Source organism: Taudactylus pleione, unplaced genomic scaffold (assembly GCF_031769625.1).
Source record: "Taudactylus pleione unplaced genomic scaffold, aTauple2 ptg000178l, whole genome shotgun sequence".
NCBI classification, from domain to species: domain Eukaryota; kingdom Metazoa; phylum Chordata; class Amphibia; order Anura; family Myobatrachidae; genus Taudactylus; species Taudactylus pleione.
In genome coordinates, this window is record NW_028284580.1 from 504,823 (window position 1) to 525,506 (window position 20,684).

The window sequence follows — 20,684 nt, forward strand, 5'->3', positions numbered from 1 at the left end:
TGGGAGTAGAGATATCTTCCATTTGCATAAACTTTTCCCATCCATCCATGCACTGGTTACTGTGAGAGACTAGATAATCTATAATATATACTAATAGGCTGCAATTTATTGTGGGAGGATTATAAAGAGATTGGAAACTATATGATATTATTTAAATGGGATGTTGAGGGTGGAAGCATGTATTGACAACAAATACAAATTTTATTGCTGTGAGCGCTGCAGCAATAGAATAGAAGTACACAATATATATGCTGTCATAGAATTTGGTCAAAAATAGAAGTGAAGAACCACATACCTATAATAATAGAAATAATATGTGAGGTGATTGAGAGTTATAAGATCAAGCCTTGGAGAAGAGGTTTCTCTCTTCGTTTACTGACTAATACCCCTATACATGCTTTAATGGAAAGTATACATTAACTCATTACATGTCAATCCTAGCAGCCAGATTTCGTATATTATATATATGTGAGAATAATTTTTGAATTGGTAGTATGTCAATATCGATATAATCAGATACATGCTGACCTATATTTAACACCAATAATAGGATATTGAGTGGATTAGGAGTGCACGCAATTTTTAACTGAGTCACTTACACTACACACACAAAAATCTTTTTAATAATTTGGCTTTTTAGACCTTGATATTATATGTATATATTATTAAAAGTTATGTTTTATGTATGTTTATTTAGTGCACCACTATGGACATCTTCTTTCTTTCCTTCTACCAGCATTTGATCTAGTAACGTGTCTGTGGTAGCACCCCCAACCTTCCGAATTGAGAGATAACAATAATTGTGGGGTTTATCTCAATATAATAAAAATATATTAGGGCATATATGGTGTCTGGTGCAACCAGAAAATTTGTTAAGTTACTCACTAAGCCACAATCAGTTTTCTCTAAAGGAACTAAATTGCACTCTGTGGGATGGGCACATTTTCTTTAAAAGGGCATTTACGTTGTTGTGTAACAAACCATGTTGAACTGTGAAGCAAAACGACTTTAGAGACAAAAACTAGCTTGCTACTGTACCGTTTCACGTAACTTGCAATTGCTTTGCATCAACTATGGTGGCCCATGGCTGGTGACCATTGTAAATTCCAACTGACTCTTTCCTTTAATAATAACTTGTGGCTCACGTACAAAACTGGATGTTCATTTCAGGCCTAGGCCATTGTTTTACTGCTGCTATCTTATCTATCTGAGGCTTGTGCTTTTGTATACGTGTGAAGAAATAGACAACATTAATGTTCCAACCATGGCTGAACTGGTCATCTGGCATGTTTGGCAAATGACCCGTGATGTGTGCCCACGTTCCTTTTTCTGTGCGCACGCACAAAGAATGCCAGGGCTGATTCTAGCCCCCAGTCCATCCCTGGCTCCAACTGACACTAAGGGGTAAATTTACTAAGAAACGAGATAGGTCGAGATGACCATCTCGACCTGATTTATTCGTTTTTTTCCTGCTTGCAAATTTACTAAAGGCAAAAGTCGGGTGAGTTAGAGAGAGATTTCTCTCATCTCACTCGTAAAACTCGGGTGAGATAGCAATCTCGGATCAAATCACCATCGGGCCAAATCGGAAGTACTTTTCACCTAAAACATACATCTCTCAAATTTACCAAGAATCGGGATGACAAGCTCGGGTGAGATAGGAGCAAGCTCTCTGACAAATTCACTTTTCAATCTCTCAACCCCCTGAGCTGCGAGATGGTCAGAAACATACACAAATCATTGTGATTTCTGTATGTTTATTTATGTAAATGATTAAAATAGGGTTCATTTTCTAAAAAAAAAAGACGTGAGGTCCCCCCCCAAAGGACTAATCAGCCCCGGACTTGCCAGTCAGTCCTGGTTCTTAAAATTACAGGGAAAAAAATGTGTAGGGTTCCACTGTAATTTAAGAACCAGCACCAGGCAGCAGGGACACTGCTGGTTTTAAATATAGGGAGAAAAAAAATGTTGTGAGGTTACCCCTATATTTACAACCAGCTCCAGGCCATTTCTAGTGGGGGACTGATACCACAGCCAGGGGTGCCCTTTTCCCAGGCCCCCAGCTGCAGCATCAGCCCTGACTGCTAGTCAGCCCAGGCCAGGGATCCCTGGGGAGTTGGGGACCCCTCTCCAGGGCACCCTTGGCCTAGACTGATAGCCCGGGACTATTCCCGACACCCTAGGGCGGTGGGTGCCAGGTTGATAGTGTTAGTGTTATAGTGATAGTGTTAGTAATGTTATAATAAAATTTTACTTTTACAGTGTATGTAGTGTTTTTTATCGTATTTGTTTTGGTTGTGGAACTACAAGTACCAGCGGACCCGTAATGCCTCGCATGCTGGTATTTGTGGTTCTCCAAATACCAGCATGTGGGGGAGGCTTGGTGGTACATGTAGTACCACAACTAAAGACAATATTTAACCATTTACACTATACACTAACACTATCAACCCGGCACCCACCGCCCTAGGGTGCCAGGGATAGCCCCGGGCTATCAGCCTAGGCCAGGGGTGCCCTGGAGAGGGGGACCCCTTTATTGGAGGGGTCCCCAACTCCCCAGGGATCCCTGGCCTGGGCTGACTAGCATTCAGGGCTGATGCCGCAGCTGGGGGGCCCGGTGAAAGGGCACCCCTGGCTGTGGCATCAGTCCCCCGCTAGAAAGGGTCTGGAGTTGCTTTTAAATATAGGGGTAACCTCACACCATTTTTTTCTCCCTATATTTAAAACCAGCTCTATCCTTGCTGCCTGGTGCTGGTTCTTAAATTACAGTGGAACTCTACACATTTTGTTCCCTGTAATTTTAAGAACCAGGACTGTCTGGAAAGTCAGAGACTAGTTAGTCTTTTGGAGGGGGATCTCACGTCCATTTTTTCTTAACAATTTGAGGCGAAAAGTCAGAGGTCGGACTTTTTGCCATCATCGCTGGTTTTTCCTGGGATAAAGTACCAGACGATATTCAATTTGGATCCGGCGAAAATGGGACCCGGCGGAAAGGTACGTATCAGGAGCAGTCCTGTCAATTTTAGGGAAATCATCCTAGCACCCCCCTAAAGATGTCCTGACATGGGGGATCACTGTAGGTACCCCCAAATAGCCCTGCTAAAGGTATGTGGGGTTTTTAAATGATCTCAATAGGCGCTATTTTGCGTCATTGAGCAAGTGATGAAGAATCCATTTTTGCTATTTTTTGGGGGGTAAATAAGTATTCCCATCAAATTTGGCGTACATGAAAATGGGTGAAAGCATAGTTCAAAGTCACTAAAATAAAGCTTTAAAGTGTACAAAAAAACGCACCTTCAGCAAGCACCTGCAATAAAAAAAAAAACATCCCCCATACTTCCAGACCCCCCCTCCAGAGGCTATTTCTTTAGTTTTTGAATTTGTACTCTAACTTTTTTTTTTTCACCCATTTACTCAAAGTGATTTTTTGGGATGTCCTTTGTGTAATTTTTTGCATTTTTTGACGCAGTCAGCATCAAGAGGGGTGTAAAAAGGGTTTAGGATGGTCCCCCGCAGGTTTGCACTCCAAAACCCCAATTCTGCATTTTTTCGGCCGGGCATCCATTGCCGATACTTTTCTGCTGGCTACAATGAGCAAACTTTTCGCACCGCCAAAAAGTCAAGGAAATTGAATACGGGGATAAATGAAATCGGCGAAAATGACATCATCGGCGAAAAAGTTTCCCCAAAAACGCCTTTTTGCTCCAAATTAAATACAAGCAACTTACACATATCTCACTGATATGTGCAGGATGCTTGCTAGGGAGAGCTGAACCGCTTGTAATTGGATGTTTGCAAATGTACCACTGAAGTTGCTATGTGCAGTCTTCTTTGCTCCTACATATATTATGAATTGCTGGGCATATTTATGTACGTTTTGTTTCTTGTACACGACAGGGCGTTGTTTCTGACGTATTAGAGAAGTTTTAAAAGTTTTATTAATGATTAATTCTGAATGCGTGTTTTGCAAACAAAATAAATGGTTCGAAAAATGGGTATTAGTGTATATGATGTATGCCTGGCATAAACCAGGCGAAAATACTATTTGTGAATGAGATAGTGTCAGCTTCGCTCATACACACAATTACAGAATGTTTAGTGAACGGAAATTGCACCTGCGTTTTCAGTACCTGTTAATCCAGCTCTGCATTAGCCTCTCTGTCTCTATAGACTGTGATATCGTTCACAGTAAAGTACAGCAGTTTGCCTGTAGATGATTCTTACCTGCACATCACTTTCCTCTCCTGTGCTTGGCAGGGACTTCTGTGTGGTATGGAATGCCTACGAATGAACATAAGGGAATCTGTAAAGCACAGGAAATGATTTAGATTACGTTAGACCAGACCATGTCCAATGGAGTTTTGAAGGCCACACAAAGCCCTCTTCCACAGTGTTTTTCTTACCTATGACTGTTCTGTCAGAATTTTAATTAAATACAACCTCTAACCTTTTAATTATTTAAAATTTTAGTTTGGAGAAGAGAAGATTTTTATGACCTCATTCAGAGTCTCTCACTAGATGCAATCGCTCGCCCCCAGCGCATGCAAATTTGTCAAAGTGACGCCACGGGAAGCGATCGCTCGCCAAGGCATAAGCACGCCCACCATGTCTTAGCGAGCGGCCAGTGTACGCCCAATCGCACAGGCAGAGCCACCCACCAGCACACGTCATCTCCAGGAAGTGTATTAAAACATTGGTAAATCGAGCACCATCAGAAGCGATCGCAGCGCTTGTGGTTGCCTTACCCTACCGCAAGCGCTGCGAGGACTTCAGTGTAAAAAACAGGCATGTGACGTGTACTATGATACTGCGTGTTAATTATGCATGCCTCTAAAACGGCGTTGAAACACTCAGGCACGCCTGCGTTCACACCTCCACTCCCCTGTTATTAGAGTCCTGCCCCTGTTACCACCCACAAACGGCCTCTCCTGTCACTCATTTCACTGGGCTGTCTTTGCTGGGTGAGCGTATACGCAAACCATCGGGCCGCTTGCGAGTGCACAGCGCTAGCGAGAGACTCTGAATGAGGTCCTTTATCTTCTACAAAATTGGCGTTATTGATCAGCCCACATTGCGACCTATGGGGGCTGCATCAGTAGTTGAAGCGCTATGAAAATTTGGGTGAATTTACTCCAGTTTTCTGTTTTGTCTATAGGGAGGAATGTTAAATATTCACCTAAAAAATCCTGCTAAAATGCTGGAGAAAAGCAGTTTTTAACTTTACTAAATAATGCCCTTACAGTGATAAATTCACCTTTTTTGCTTGCTGTATCTCTTCTGTGGATTTTGAGCGTCCCTTCACAGCATGCTTCTGCGGAGATGAAGCCTGTACAGAGAATGAAATGATATATACATGAAACAACATGCAGACATTTGTCTAAAATCTAGGTTACTTTGATAAATGCTGCTAAGTACGGTATTTCAGGCTGTTTGCTAAATACACTCCATAGCCTGTGTGATGTTTATCCCAAATGATCCAAGGTCCCTTCCAGCAGTCAGTTAGCAATCACCCATAAAGAAAAACCTGCCAACTCTCCCTGGATTTCTGTGTCTCATTTAGTCCTAGATGTCTCCAGCAGCTTCCCAGATAGTAATGGAGTATTGCTGTTAAAAAGTACTTTGAAATTAAATAGTTCTGTCTAGTTTTCCCAAATGTAACCAGCAAACATCTCTTGTTTATATGTGTAAAACATTAATAAGCTGAACTATTGCAAAATGTACTGGGTTTTTTTTTGTATTTAACAAAAGGAGATCAAGTACTATTTGCAAAAACGTACCAAAACAAAAAGTATTCCAAAGGGAAATTACTTGGAATATACAAGAGCTTGTAGAGCACAATTCTGGGCACCAAATACAGCTGGACTTACAGTAAGTACTCTTTTTTTTCATAAAATACGCATTTCTGTACTTTGTATGCATACCGTCACATGCAAATTCATCTGCACCTTACACTTATCATACCTCCTAAATGACCTGTTATGGCTACTGAAAATAGGGGGTGTGGCCTATCACCAATGGGCATGGCCTTATGGGAAATGCTGTACTCGCGAGCCACATCCCCGTTTTAGTCATGCTGGGGGCTTGCCAAGCACTCTGGGAGCTGCTGGACAGTCCCCTAACCTCATCCAGAGGCGTAATGTGTATATAGACGATGCGCGCGTCACTCATTCACCGCTGCTCAGCTATGCAGAGCAGCGGTGTGAGGGTGTTTTCCCCAACTTCCCCCCGCCCAGGGCTGCCAAGAACCAGGTTGGGCTGGTTGAAGGGGGTGTGGCCTAATAACAGGAGGTGTGGTCACTCCCCCTTTAGAAAAAAAAGACAGTTGCAGCTGGGAAGGGGGACGCTGTAAGCCCTTCAGCCTAGCGCAAATCATGAAGGGGCGCAATCAGGATGATCGCTCCCCCCACAGGTAGAGGAGACTGCCAATGTTGCTGCTATGCAGCAGCAAGCAGTCTCCCTTTGTTGGGAGGTTTGATCTCTGTAGCTCACAGGTTCTCACAAAGCGCATGTTTTCCAGATTTCCTTACAGAATCTGAAGTGAAATAATTATTAGTAATATATTAGTATATACAATTATTACTAATATAATTAGCTCCACCTGTGGATCTTTTAAAATGTGTCAATGAGTAATGAATACACCTGTGCACCTGCTGGGTTCCCTGGAAAACGTGAACTGTGTGGGGTCTGAGGACTGAGCTTCAAAACCACTGGTGTAGATCAATTGGGTGGTGGGCTGCAGTCCCATTAGAAGAACCTGACTTTTAGTGGAAGAACATTGCTGTTCAGTAGCCATAGTTGATGTAGGAGGTGATTGTGGGGCACCTCGTCTTTGAAATAAAGCAGGTGTCCTGCTCTTCCTGGGCGTGTTCTTGAGAAACATCCAATCTGGCCAAATTAAGGGGTGTGTTCTTTCTCAAGTGTCAAGGTTGTGTCATGGGCATATGCCCACCCCAGTTTGTAGTATACTCATTGGGCTGTAGCTGATCATCTGCAATACTTTCTCTGCTACCACCCAGTAGTTTTATAAATATTAAATTAGTAAAAGATATTACTTTTACAACTAAGTACATTGGGCCCAATTCAGCAAGGATCGCAAATGCAAAGCTGCACGCAGGTAGCTTTACAATTGTGATCCTTGCAATAATACAAATGCAGCAGGAGATGTATGACACCACCTGCTACATTTGCAATCCCAGCACAGCAACGGAGTTCGCAGACTGGGATGACCATTGTGACTATCGGTGGTCGATGTTCGCGATGGTGGTCGGCGCCGGGCCTCCAACCAGCTGAGTAAGCCTCATACACACAATTACAATTACCCAGACTGGCCGGTTTTCAAGCCCAGGACACTGAGATCCTGAGCTGGCCACTCCCGGAAAATGGGGCGGACACGCCCCCGTTTCCGGGAACGCCGGCAGCCCCCGCACCGGCCCTTAAATGCCTCTGCCTGTCAATCAGGCAGAGGCATACAAGGGTCTGCGTGCGATTACACAGGACCCATTCTGCCCACTAGCAGAATGGGTCCTGCGCATGCGCAGATTCCCGGGTACGATCAAATCAGGCCCATTGTTGTGTATTTAGTATGTGATAAGTGGGGAAAGTGTCATCATGTTTTAGCTTACACCTGTTAAAGACAACGTTGGCCAGTATTTGTGCGCTACATGCAAAAGCAGCCCATGCTTTCCCTGCATGCAAAAAATAAATGCCTCTACAATATTCCCATTGCAACATGGTTAGTCCAGGAGCAGAGTTGCTTCTGTTTTTTTTTCTGCTCCTAGCTCTAAGCCCTAATATAAAGGTTTGTATAAGACTGCAATGTCCTGACAAAGGTTGTGCTTCTCTATGCTAAATCGTTAATGGGAGAGTAACTGAAGTAACATCCTAGTATCCAAATGAAGTCCACATTATACAGTCACTAAGTCATACTTTCCATCTCTCCCTGATTGTCAGGGAGACTCCCTGAAATAGTAGAAATCTCCCTGACTCCCTGAAGAGTCTACCAATCTCCCTGATTGCAACTTATATAGCTGTTATAAAAGAAAATAGAGATATATACATTCAAATGGGATTATTAGTATCATTTCCCTGCATTAGTTATAAGGCACTATGGGGCATATGTATCAAACAATGTGAAATGGTCATGTTTCTTTTCGCTTTTTTTATTGTCATATTTATCATGTTTTTTTGCCAAAAATGGAAAGGTGATAAAACCCCTGAATTGTGATAATGTTCGCATTTTTGTTTTCCAATTAATGGGAAAACGACTGCATAAATAATTTTTCATGTTCCATAAAAAAATAACAACTGCGCATGCTCTGTTTCAGTGTGTGGATAGATGATATATACAGTATATTTTATATATATATATATATTTTGTGTGTGTGTATATATCTGACATAGCTCACCATAATAAAATAAACTCCATTCTTCTATGACAGCCATGTGTAGTACTTGTTAGATTGTTTGAACCTTATTTGTGGACCCATTTATAGCTAATGGTAATTTTAATGATAAAAAAGAGGACTATTTATTTATAAGAGTTATCGTTTATATTCTTTCTAAAATTGATAAAAATAATAATAATAAAAAAAAAAAAATATATATATATATATATATAAATAGATTACAAGTAATACTGATTATTTAAATGTCATAAGTTTCATCTACATAGCAATAACTAACATAGCTTATTTCAACATCAGTGGTGCTGGAATACAATTATCACCAGCCTAAGTATGTAGAAAAAAAACACGATAATTTTCACTTAAAAAAACGATAAAATGATGATACATAAGGCTCTCATTGATTTCAATTACAACAAAAATAACGATATAATAAAAAAATGAAAGCCATACTTTGAGGAGAAAAATATCGAAAAAATAGGTGAAAAACATTGATACATTTCCTCGAAACTTATCTCTAGTGAAAAATACTCGAAAACCATTTTTATCACTTTTTTAAGGCAAAAAACTGTTGATACATATCCCCCAATGATCCCTAAGACTATAAGCATTTTCTGGAAATTATCAGTGTGTTTTCTTCAACACGTTGATCTTACTGACTGCTTTCGGGCTCATTTACATTTGGATGTAAATCAATATTCATGACATGTCAGACACTCAGATGTAGCAGTACACGGCCACAAAACCGTCGTGCTTATAGGTGTTCCTTTCACAATCTCCCTGATATGCTTTTTCAAAAGTAGGCAAGTATGCACTAAATTGATATTCACAATGTCAGCATTCAAATTGTCGACACCAGAATGTTTATAATTTTTTATGTCCAGATAGTTAAAATGGTGACACCTGGAACATGAACATGGTCAGAATGTTGACACATGAAATATCGACATTGTGAAAATGTTGACATTAGCGTTAGGGTTAGGCTTACGTTTATGAGTTAGTGTAAGGGTTAGCGGTAGGGTTAGGCTTATGGTTCATACACACGGTCAGATCAGACAATGATAATGATATCGTTGTCTGATCATCCTGCATGTGCTGGATGATTGATAATCCAGCACAGCACCAACCCCCAAACGACTAAACGATCGTGGGTCCCTATAGTAACCTGATCGATATCGACCAGGTTGGACTTCATGCACGGGCGTTATCGTTATCGACCATCCATACCAGCACATCGTACATCGTTTGTGGGCTGGAAGGAGCCAAAAAATGGACGATAGTAACGATATAACGATAAACTATATCATTATCGTTTATATCGCCCTACAAAATCTGACCGTGTGTATGCACCATTAAACAGCCATTGTCAACATTCTGACCATGTCAATATTTCATCAATGACAACGTGATGAACATGTCAACATGTTCACTGTCAACATTATGACCATATCAAGGAATAAAAGTAGCACTTAAACTTCAAAAAAATACACATACAAAGCTGCTGCCAAAAGACACAGGGCCTGATTCAGAGCCGCTCGTAAGCGGCGGCTCGTTCGCTCTGAGCGATGTTCGCACAAGTGCGCATGCGTATGGGTTGTAATATAAATGCGCGAACCAGTCATTGCGGTTGGAAATTGTGTGCTCGCAAAATAGCGAGTGCCTGCTAATTTGAGTGACAGAATGAGGCGTTTGTGGGTGGTAACAGGGGAAGGTTCTTGTAAACGGGGAGTGGAGATCCGAACGCAGGCGTGCCAAACGGTCAAAACAGGCGTTTTAAGGGTGTGCATAATTAACAAAGCAGCGTCATCGACCACGTCACTTGGTTGTCTTTTAGCCTGAACTGCTCGCATGATTGCGGTAGGAAAATCCTACCACGAGCACTGCGAGCAGTTCATACGCCTGTCGATGTACTCGATTAATCTAATAAATAGCGAAGATGACGTAGGATGCGAGCGGTTTCTTAAAAAATAGCAAGTGCATGTTTCGTTCGCTCGTTCAGACATAGAGGCGTTAACAGACCGCAAAGAGCGAGCGCTCAATTTAAATATCCGGCCCCTTTTTCTGAACGAGCGAGCGCAAATAGCGTCCGGCTCTGAATCAGGCCCAGAGAGAGTATGCAACTTTCACGAAAAGAACAAATATATTGGCTTCGCAGATCAATGTTGAAGACAATCTCTCAGATCTCTTGAAAGAATATGTCTATAAAACATTATATACATTTTATTCACATATATATTCAAGGTAATAATAAAAAGGGACCTTCCATCAATACTATGCATTTATTACAATTATGAAGATAAAGTGCACATACAGAATTCAGTTTGGCTCTAAAATCCTTAACTCAGGATGTATAAACATATGTGGTATTGACTGAACTCCCCATAAGTATGGTTATACCCCTACCAGATCAAAATACCAGGTCGCACAGAGATATTGAATGCAGGCCCAACCCGGATGCAACTCTGCTCAGACCCCTTTCGGACAGGCGGCTACGTCACTGCAGACGGGTGCAGTTCTGGTGCTTGGAGAGGAGATCATCTTCAAGTGTCGGCTCTTCCTACTGTATGCTGTGAACGGGACCCAGATCGGATGACCCAGGTTACCCATTTACACTGCACCGCGACCCAAGTAGATCCCGGGTTCAACCCTTGTAACTAAATGCCATTTTTTTAAGGACCCTTTCAGACTAAAAAAAATCCAGGGTCGCTGCATGTTCGCGTGCAATAACCCGGGATTTTGCTGCTAGTCTGAAAGGGGTATTGGTATGTTTAGTCACTGTAGCGAAACCTCAATGTCCCTGTAATGCAGTTGCAGTAAATAATAGCTAAATAGCTGTAAATGAATCAGGTCTCAACAGTTAGCAGTATGGTTAGCAAGGACAGGATCCCAGTTTTGGTTAATTAATTGATTTATTAATTCATTCATTCATTAATGTCACAAGAAAATAAATGAACCCATGAAGAAAGTAATGAACCCATGAATAAAATAATGAACCCATGAACAATTTACTATTTCTGACATGTTAATACCTACAATATTTTGCATTAGATGGATCTGTGATGTCTGGGTATGGACAGGGGTGTTTTAAGAGAGGACAGGCCCAATGTACAGATTCAGTCCTCTCTCCGGTGGTCCCACGCTGAAGTAGACCACAGCACACCGCCCACCTTACACAGCTTTGCCCTGGTGACCGCGGCCCTGGCGCTCCCTTCTCTGGACCCTTCTTCAATTCTAAATCAGCGCCGGTCTGGCAGTGAGTAAATGAGAGTTCGCTGACTGGCAGCCAATCAGGGGCGGCCTCGTGGCGGCCCCTGATTGGCTGGCGGTCCGCGAACCATGATTGGCTCATGACCGGAGCCAAATTTAACCATGCAGCCACCTGGTGACTGGTGATGGGACAGTGCCAGTCCCAGCGCCAGACAGATGCCGAAGTGAAGTGCCGGTATGACATACTGTCTCATGCCAGTACCCATTATAGATACGCCCCTGGGTGTGGATTAACAGATACACAGTAAAACGGTCAACAGTGTCTAGATTCTATTTTAAATAGGATATAGCTCACCCTTTATTTCTACTTAAAGCATATACTATAGACAGGGCCGGATTAAGGTCTGTGGGGGCCCCTGGACAACAAACTTGTTGGGGCCCCTATATACCACCATTTCTTGTCACCCTAAGAACATTTCTTTCTTTCTTTGCACCTTAATGCCCCCAGTAGTAATGCCCCTCTTGCAATGCACACTGTAGTAGTGCCTCTTATGCAATGTCCCCAGTAGCAGTGCCCCCTGTAATGGTTCCCCTATGCAGTGCCCCCTGTAGTAGTTCCCCTTATGCAGTGCCCCCAGTAGTAGTCCCCCTATGCCATGCCCCCAGTAGTGCCCCTTATATAGTGCCCCCAGTAGTGGTCCCCCTATACAATGCCCCTTATATAATGCTCCCAGTAGTAGACCCCCCTATGCAGTGCCCCTTATATAGTCCCCCCAGTAGTGATCCCCCTATGCAGTGCCACTTATATAGTGCTCCCAGTAATGCCCCCTATGCAGTGCCAGTGCCCCCAGTAGTGGCCACCATATGCAGTGCTAGTGCCGCCAGTAGTGGCCCCCCTATGAAGTGCCAGTGACCCCAGTAGTGGCCACCATATTCAGTGCCAGTGAACCAAGTAGTGGCCCCCCTTTGAAGTGCCAGTGCCCCCCCATGCAGTGCCAGTACCCCCTTACATATACACAAAAATAAAAACATCACTTACCTAAATCCCCGCTCCTGCTGCAACTGCTGCTATCCGATCCTCCGGCATGCAGTCTGTGGGAGAGAAGTCATGAGGAGAGATGTCATGACGTCTCTCCCATCACCCACTGTGGAAGCCGGAAGGCAGAGCTCATGAGTGAGCTCCAGCCCGGCTCCCTTCGTGGGTGCAGCAGCCAATGAGAGTCTGTGTGACTCTCATTGGCTGCCAAAACAAACACACTGCCGCCGGGTGTCGGCGGCGGTGTGTTTGTAGCAACAACAAACACACCTCCGCCGGCACCCGATGGCAGTGTGTTTGTTTTGGGTGTAGTGTAGATCGCACTACGGCGATCCGCGCTACACTCAATTTGTGTGGGGGCCCTCTATGTGTGGGGGCCCCGGGACGACCGCCCCTGTCACCCCGCCCATAATCCGGCCCTGACTATAGACTTGTTCATTTAATACAAAGCCTAAATTCACAATCATAGAATTTGAAATGGCATCCTAAGATGTTAGCTGTTTAAAAGAAATAAATGGTCTTATAGCTTAGACCCCACTCTTCTATTTTTATTTTAAAAAATTTGAAGACTGTTTACCTTTAAGGGGTTATAGAGATACCATATTGTCCATAAACATCCTATTTTTGTGTTAGTGCTAATGAGAAGCATTTTAATGTTTAGTAGTTATATAATATCTGCATATTATTTATGACGAATAAATTTCTACCTGATACAAAAAGCTTCCCTGTCCCACTCTGAAGGGGATCAGTATGAATGACCAGCGGTAGTGAAGATCCCGACAGATAAGTATACTAACTAACCTAACCCTCTCCGCCCCCTAACCCTCCCTTAGGGGTGCCTAACCCTAACCTCCCCCCCTGTAGACTGTTGCACAGTCGGGAAGCCAGCGGTCGGCATTTCACCGTCGGCTTCCTGACTGCATCCCCTCTGAAGGAACTCTGATTTAAGAATCAGTATGGAATCACGGCTGTCGCATGACCAGCAGTTCGATTCCCGGCAGCGGCAGCCACGACAGATCAGCAGAGCCTGGCAGCGTAAGCCCGACAGCGCTGGAAATCCCGATCGTCCCTAAGGTAAGTAAAAACTAACCTAACCCCCTAACCCTAACCCTCCTTAGGGTGCCTAACCCTAACCTCCCCCCCAAGTGCCTAACACTAATTCCCCCTCTAAGTGCCTAACCCTAACCCCCCCTTCCCCGCTGCCTAAACCTAAGTCCCCCGGGGGGGGTGCCTAACCCTAACCTCCCCCCGGGGGTGCCTAACCCTAACCCCCCATTCCCCTATCCTAACCCGGGGGGGGTGCCTAACCCTGTCCCCCCCGGGAGCCCTAAACCTAACCCTCCCCCCCGCGGCTGTCCTCTCGCGGCGCCCGGCATCCCTTCGATCGGGATGCCGGGTGCCGGTCTCCCGGCGTCGGGTAAATGACAGGCGTCTAGATGTAGACGCCGGTCATTTATCCCATGCCGGGATAAAGCAGCCGGCTGTCGGTAGTAAGGCAGCCGGTTTCCAGACTGCATACCCTGATTTGGAACCGTCTATTTCGTACAGTTCAAAATCCACCTGTAATGTCTCATTGAAGGGGCCTATCTATTAGCAGATATTTTCAAAAGATGAAAGACAATAGATTTATCTTTTGAAAATTCCTTGGGCTGCTGTGACAAATATCTGTCATGTACATGACAGATTTTTTCAAACGACGAACGGCGAACGATTTTGCATGACATCATCTGGGAGAGGATTTTTTAAATGTTTCTATACATTTTCATAAAAAAATCGTTCGTCGTTTACCGCGACAGATATTTCTAATATCAGTCAATGATAAACGATAATTGACCATCATGTTGGAGAGACATAGACCAAATTTGTCGGCCCGCGGGAGTGCGCATTTTGATCGTTCAGAGCCTATCCATTAGCAGATAAATTGAACGACTGAACGATAAATCGTTCATCGTTCAAATTTATCTGCTAATGGATAGGCCCCTTAAGACCTTCTGGATGTAAGGCCTTAAATTTATGAATCCAGAGGCTTCTCTAAGGCAAAGTTTATTAAATCTATCACCACCTCATTCCGTTTTCGGTAATATTTCAGACCTATCAATGCCACAAAGTAATATTTTCTTTTGGCATTTTGCTATAACATGTCATGGAATGTAGTCGGCATCCTGGCATTCAGAATCCTGACCATCAGAATGCCAGTGGTGGGGTCCCGACGAGTCAGAATGCAAACAACTTGTAACAGTAAGTATGAGGGATTAGGGTTAGGCTGCTGGGGGAGGGCTAGGCTGCGGGTGGGGTGGTTTAGGTTTAGGATCATGGTATGGGTTAGTCTACTACTACTTAATGCGCCAGCATTTTCACTGTTGGGATCCCTCTGCTGGCATTCTGACCACAGGGAGTCTCTTTTTTGTATAATCAATGTTTATTAACAATCACAAATACAACCAGACAATGACTGCAATGAAAGATGCCATGCATTCAGTCACAATGTGAATGCATTTTTCAGAAATAACACTACAGTGGTATAATGTGTGGGTACTACAGTGTGGCATAATGTGTGGGCACTACAGTGGCATAATGTGGGGGGCACTACAGTGGCATAATGTGGGGGGCACTACAGTGGCATAATGTGGGGGGCACTACAGTGGCATAATGTGGGGGGCACTACAGTGTGGTATAAAGTAAATGTAATACACTGTGGCTTAATATGTTGGGCACTACTGTGGCATAAAGGTAATACATGTGTAGCAGTTACTCACGACTGACCAGCATTGCAAGGGTTACCGGGTGGCTCACCACTACTGTACTTCTCTGACCCCTCCATACTCACCACTACCTATCTGCACTACTCCTGATCCCTTCTTACCAAACACTATCTCACTGCACTACCTCCCTGACTCCTCAGTACTCACCAGTACCTATCTGCAGGGCCGGCGCATTATGTTGCAGCACCATAGGCAAATCTTCTGCCAACCGACCCCCCAGCCCCCTCCACTGTCAAATAGTGAAACGCCTCCTCCCAAGACAACTATGTAAAAAAAAACACTGTGCGCAATGTTTACACTTACTGACACTTGTGACTTGAGGGCCTGATTCAGAGCCGGACGCTCTGACCAGAGCGCTCGCTCTGAATCAGGGTCCTCCTACCTAAACTTGGAGCGTCCTCCTGGCCGCTCGCATAGCTGTGGGTGACCACCCACAGCTATGCGAGCGGCCAAAAAGATGGTCGCGATGGTCAAGACCATCGCTACCATCGGGCTTGCGACGAGACCCTGCGGTAGGGTCTCGGTGACCGCAAGCCCTGGAGTGATTTTGGCTCTATCAGAGCCAAAATCACTCCCACTGACATCACTAGTGATGTCAGTGGGGCCGGACCCAGACGGTAGGCGTTCCCATGGGAACACCTCCGTCTGGCAGCCACGCCCCCGGCACACCCACCAAAGGGGGCGTGCTGCCAATCAACATCGCCAGCACGCCCCCTTTGGTGCAAGACCCAGAGCGACGGCTTCCTCATTGCTAGCCGGGTCTCGCGCATGCGCACAACGGAGCAGCCTCCGTCGTGCGCATGCGCACTAGGGCACCATCGACCTGCTTGCTAGCGCTCGCAAGCGGGTCTGAATCAGGCCCTTAGTCTCTTCTCAGGCTCTTCTCAATGCGGGCGGCATCCCTGCGCTTCGTCAAGTGAAAGCAAGCCGTCAGTCCTGTCACAGCGGGCAGACACTGCGGCTGCGATGAGTGAGCCGACGGTGACCAGTGAGCAGCACTGCACACTAACAACAAAGCAGGCAGCCCCTCGTTACCAAACACTGCACTGCCTACATGACCCCCGATGCCCACCACCATCTTCCTTTCCAATAACTGACTACCATGCACAGGAGTAGATCACTGACCTCTCCCATTAACAGAGAGAGAGAGAGACAGACAGACAGACAGAGAGAGTTTTATAGTATTCTATTTATAGTATATAAAAATAGAAGGCTATAAAAAATATTCATATTATAGCTGGCCACACCCCCTCCAATGACTGCCACACCCCTTTGTGGGCCTCTATTATTGCATTCCCCATTGGCCCTTCATGCTCTAGTCCGCCACTATAAGCATATATAATACAAATTCTGTGTTACAGTTAAGACATAAAAAATATCACCAGTTATGAAAGATGAACATTATTAAGATTTGTTGGCAATAAATTTACAAGAAATGCATCTCGTCGGGGCATACCTAAATCAGCCAATTGTTGCCGTCGGCATTCAAGTTGCATTTTTATTCCCATTTTGGTTATTACCCTAAGGGGCATATTTATCAAAATCCGCATCTAGGATAGAGATGGGATATGATAAAATCGGCCAAATTCACAATGCAATATTTGAATATCGTATGCAGGGACAGAGCTTGCAAAAAAAGAATTCAATTAGCTGCGACAAAACGTAAACTTTTCCTGCTTTATTTTATCAAAACTATCACCCGTTAATTTCACCTTTCGCATGTATGCATGCTCCCGTTTTTCGCACAATTCAATTTAAAAAGTCGTCTTCCAGCATTCGCACAATAATTCTTGCAGGTTTTACATGTCTGTACCCCCAAAAAAGGCAAACTTATATTGGACAACAGTATATTTGTCTATGTTTGGGGTTCTTATATTTTGTCAAATGGCTGTTATCAGGGCTGTCTTAACAGCATTGTAGGCCACGGGCAAAGCAATGCACTGGGGCCCCTACCACCCATTCAAACATAAAAAAATATGTTGTAAAGCGAGTATCACAGACTCCATCTCCTGCTTGCAGTGCAGTTGCTGCTTTGTACTGCTGCTGTGATTAAAGTATGGGGGTTCACTGAGAGAGGGGTACCTGGGGAGAAGTGCCCCCTGTGCTCCTACCCCCTTAATCCGGCTCTGTGGCTGCGAGGCTGGGAGACATGTAGAGAAGGCTGCCTGGTAGTTCACAATCAGAGCGGCCGGGGAGCATCTTTCTCTACCAGCCTATCAGCTGCCCTATGCATAGATGACCCCATGGCTATCCCACCCCTGCTCGAAGGTCCCTAGAGTCGTGGGCAGCTGCCCAGTGTGCCCATATGTTAAGATGGCCCTGGCTGTTACAGTATATGCATTTTTTCTAAAATAGGGTAAAAATTATAGAAAGCAAGTGTTTTTTTTGCAAAATAAATGTTCTACTCATATTGGGGGAGCATAAAAATGCACTTTAAGTATATTATTGTGGAATTTTAAGCCACTTTTAAAAAAACCTTCAAAATACACTTTTAACACCCCACCTGCAAGCTTTTAAAACACCTGTCCCAATTATACTGCACCCCCATATACCTGTCTCACATCAATTAACCCACTGACCATGTCATTTTTGGCCATATTAAGCTAATTATAAAATTATTTTTACCTAATTATAAATCAAGAAGGGTGTTCAAGTTGTTCTAAACCAAGAGCCTGATTCAGCAAGGATCGCTATTGCAATGACGTACGCAGACGGATGATTATTGCGTACTGCGCATGCATCGCAGTGCGCGTGCACGAATGCTTCACTGCGATGATGGAGATCACGCAGAGCAATTGCAGAGTGATTGACAGGCAGAGAGTGTTTGGGGGTGGTGACAGGGGGTGGTTGGAGAAACACAGGTGTGCCAGTGGGTTTGAACGCCGTTGCAGTGGTGTGCATAAATTAGCTTCTGTGACGGCATACGCAGCTTGAGTGCTCACTGTGTACAGGAAAGTTAGCAATTTATAAGTGACCTGCCCTAACTGTGCGAGAGGCTATGATGTACTTCGATGTCACCGATGTTTTGGATGGATTGCAAGGTGTTACGGACGTGCGAGAGGGGAAGTGGGCGTCTGCATGTTGTCGGTGCGAGTGCTTTGTGATTGCAATTACTACCATACTATTCCAGCAGAACTGCATGCGCGACTGCAGATGTGACCGCATCAGCGATCCTTGCTGAATCAGGAGCCAAGTCCCGTCACTTTCCCCAACTTTTCACCTGTTTAGGAGGTGGTGAAAAGAATTTTGCGTTAAAGTATATGAAGAATTATCGTGCATTAACTTGTGGGCTAATTGAATAGGGTGACATTTTTTTCACCCGAAATTCACTTTTACGTACTTTAACGTGCGAAAACCAGTTATTGGGGCTGATTAAATTTCCCCCTTAGTGTTAATAAATGCATTGTCTCTAAAAAAACTGGGTGCTATCAGATTGCCAAGGTTTTTAGCTTTCTTGATGACAACCTTAACGTCCCCCTAAAGTTCTTGCCTCAATAATGGATCAGTAAATAGGATCTTCTGATTATTTTGACAAACTTTTTTTTATCTTAGAAGATAAATTATTATATCTACAGTAGATATGGATTTGACCAGTACTTAAAGTGGTCCTAGAGAAGTGTTGGAACTCACCCCCCTCAGCTTTTTTTTTTTTTATTAAAAAGGGCCAAAAAACTGGGTGTGATCTTAAAAGAAAGGGCGTTGTCACATAATAGTACTCACATTATGCCACACAGTAGCACAATCTTGATTCACCCCTGCTTCACATTACACCAGATAGTAGTGTCCCTTATTCATGTATGACACACAACAGTGCCCCTTTTAAACAATGCCCACATTTGCGCCCCTTATGCATATTGCCCACAGTAGTATTGCCCCTAATACACATAATGCCCACAGTAGCAGTGCCCCTTATGCATGCCCACAGTAGTGGTAGTGACCCTTATGCAGTGCCCCCAGTAGTGGTGTCCCTTATGCAGTGGCCCCAGTAATGGTGCCCCACAATCAGTGCCCCCAGTAGTGGTGCCCCTTATGCAGTGCCCCCAGGAGTGGTGCCCCCTGTAGTAATGCCCCCTGTAGAAGTAATGCCCCCTTTAGTAGTGCCCCCTGTAGTAGTGCCCCTATATTAATGCCCTCAGTAGTAGCGCCCCCAATAGTAATGCTCCCCGAGTAAATGTCCCTAGTAGTAGTGCCCCCAATAGTAATGTCCCTGAGTAAATGCCCCCAATAGTAATGCCCCCAGGAGTAGTGCCCCCAATAGTAATGCTCCCCAGTAAATGTCCCCAATAGTAATGCCCCCGAGTAAATGCCCCCAGACTCCAGAAGTTATGCCCCCAATATAAAGCCGCTTACACAAAAAAAAACAATACTTACCTTAAGCGCCACTCCTGCGTCCACTACCTCCGGTCCGCCTGGCTGCTCCGCTTAAATATGGGAGAGACGTCATGTGCCAGTTGGGGGAGCCGGAAGCTGGAGCTTAAGAGTGAGCTCTAGCCTCCGGCGGGTGCTGTGGGGAGGGAGCCGGGCGTCCGCTGGTAACAAAATCTCAGCGGGCGCCCGGCAAATGGAACCTCCTTTCGGCGCCGGGCTGAGATGGGTCTGAGGAGGCGGAACTGGTTCCGTCTCCAAATAGAAGTGCCAGAATGCAGTTCCGCTCTGTTCCAGCCCACTTTAACCCCTGGATATGACTTCATTCACAATTGATTTTTGTTTATTATCTTTATTTCTGTGTGTCTAGCTGTTGTCTGTCTAAACTAGAATTTTTTTTTGTATGACTGCAACAGTAATGTTTCAGGATATTCTTTCTACCTAAATGATTCAAGCTGAATTTCTGAATAATGTTTCAATTGTGTTTTGTCTGTACAATTCCTATATGTACGGTGTATTTGCCCTGCTGGAACATCTTCTAAGTAAAATTTTTTGCTAGTGAATAAAAATGAATACAATTATTGCCATATACCAGGGACATAACTAGGTATTTGAAGGCACCTACAGTGTACTCAGTGTGCCCCTGAATTCTCTTGCAAATTTGGGAGAGGGGGGGCTAGCTGGCCCCATTGCCCCCTCCCTCCCCCTATATCGGTACCTATTGGCCAAATGTATTCGACTGTCTGTAGATTATAAATGTATAGGAATTTTCCAAAGAAGAGACAGCAGGTACAGTATAGGGGCTGATCTGAGACGTATACAAAGCTGTTGTAGTGGCAGGCAGCCGCTGTAGCCTATTTTATTACTTTACGCTAATGTCATTATCCATTCAATGTATTCGGAGGACTGTGC

The 20,684-nt window shown here is 44.4% G+C and overlaps 1 long non-coding RNA gene across 1 annotated transcript in view; it reads right to left on the minus strand.

The window, feature by feature from the left end:
- The window catches only part of LOC148520009 (uncharacterized), a 58,603-nt gene that overhangs the window by 11,286 nt on the left and 26,633 nt on the right, over nucleotides 1-20,684 (minus strand). The window contains exons 3-4 of the long non-coding RNA XR_015878877.1: nucleotides 5,255-5,326; nucleotides 4,225-4,281 (exon numbers count right to left, since the gene is read on the minus strand). This is a non-coding gene — a long non-coding RNA (uncharacterized LOC148520009). The remainder of the gene's footprint in view (nucleotides 1-4,224; nucleotides 4,282-5,254; nucleotides 5,327-20,684) is intronic.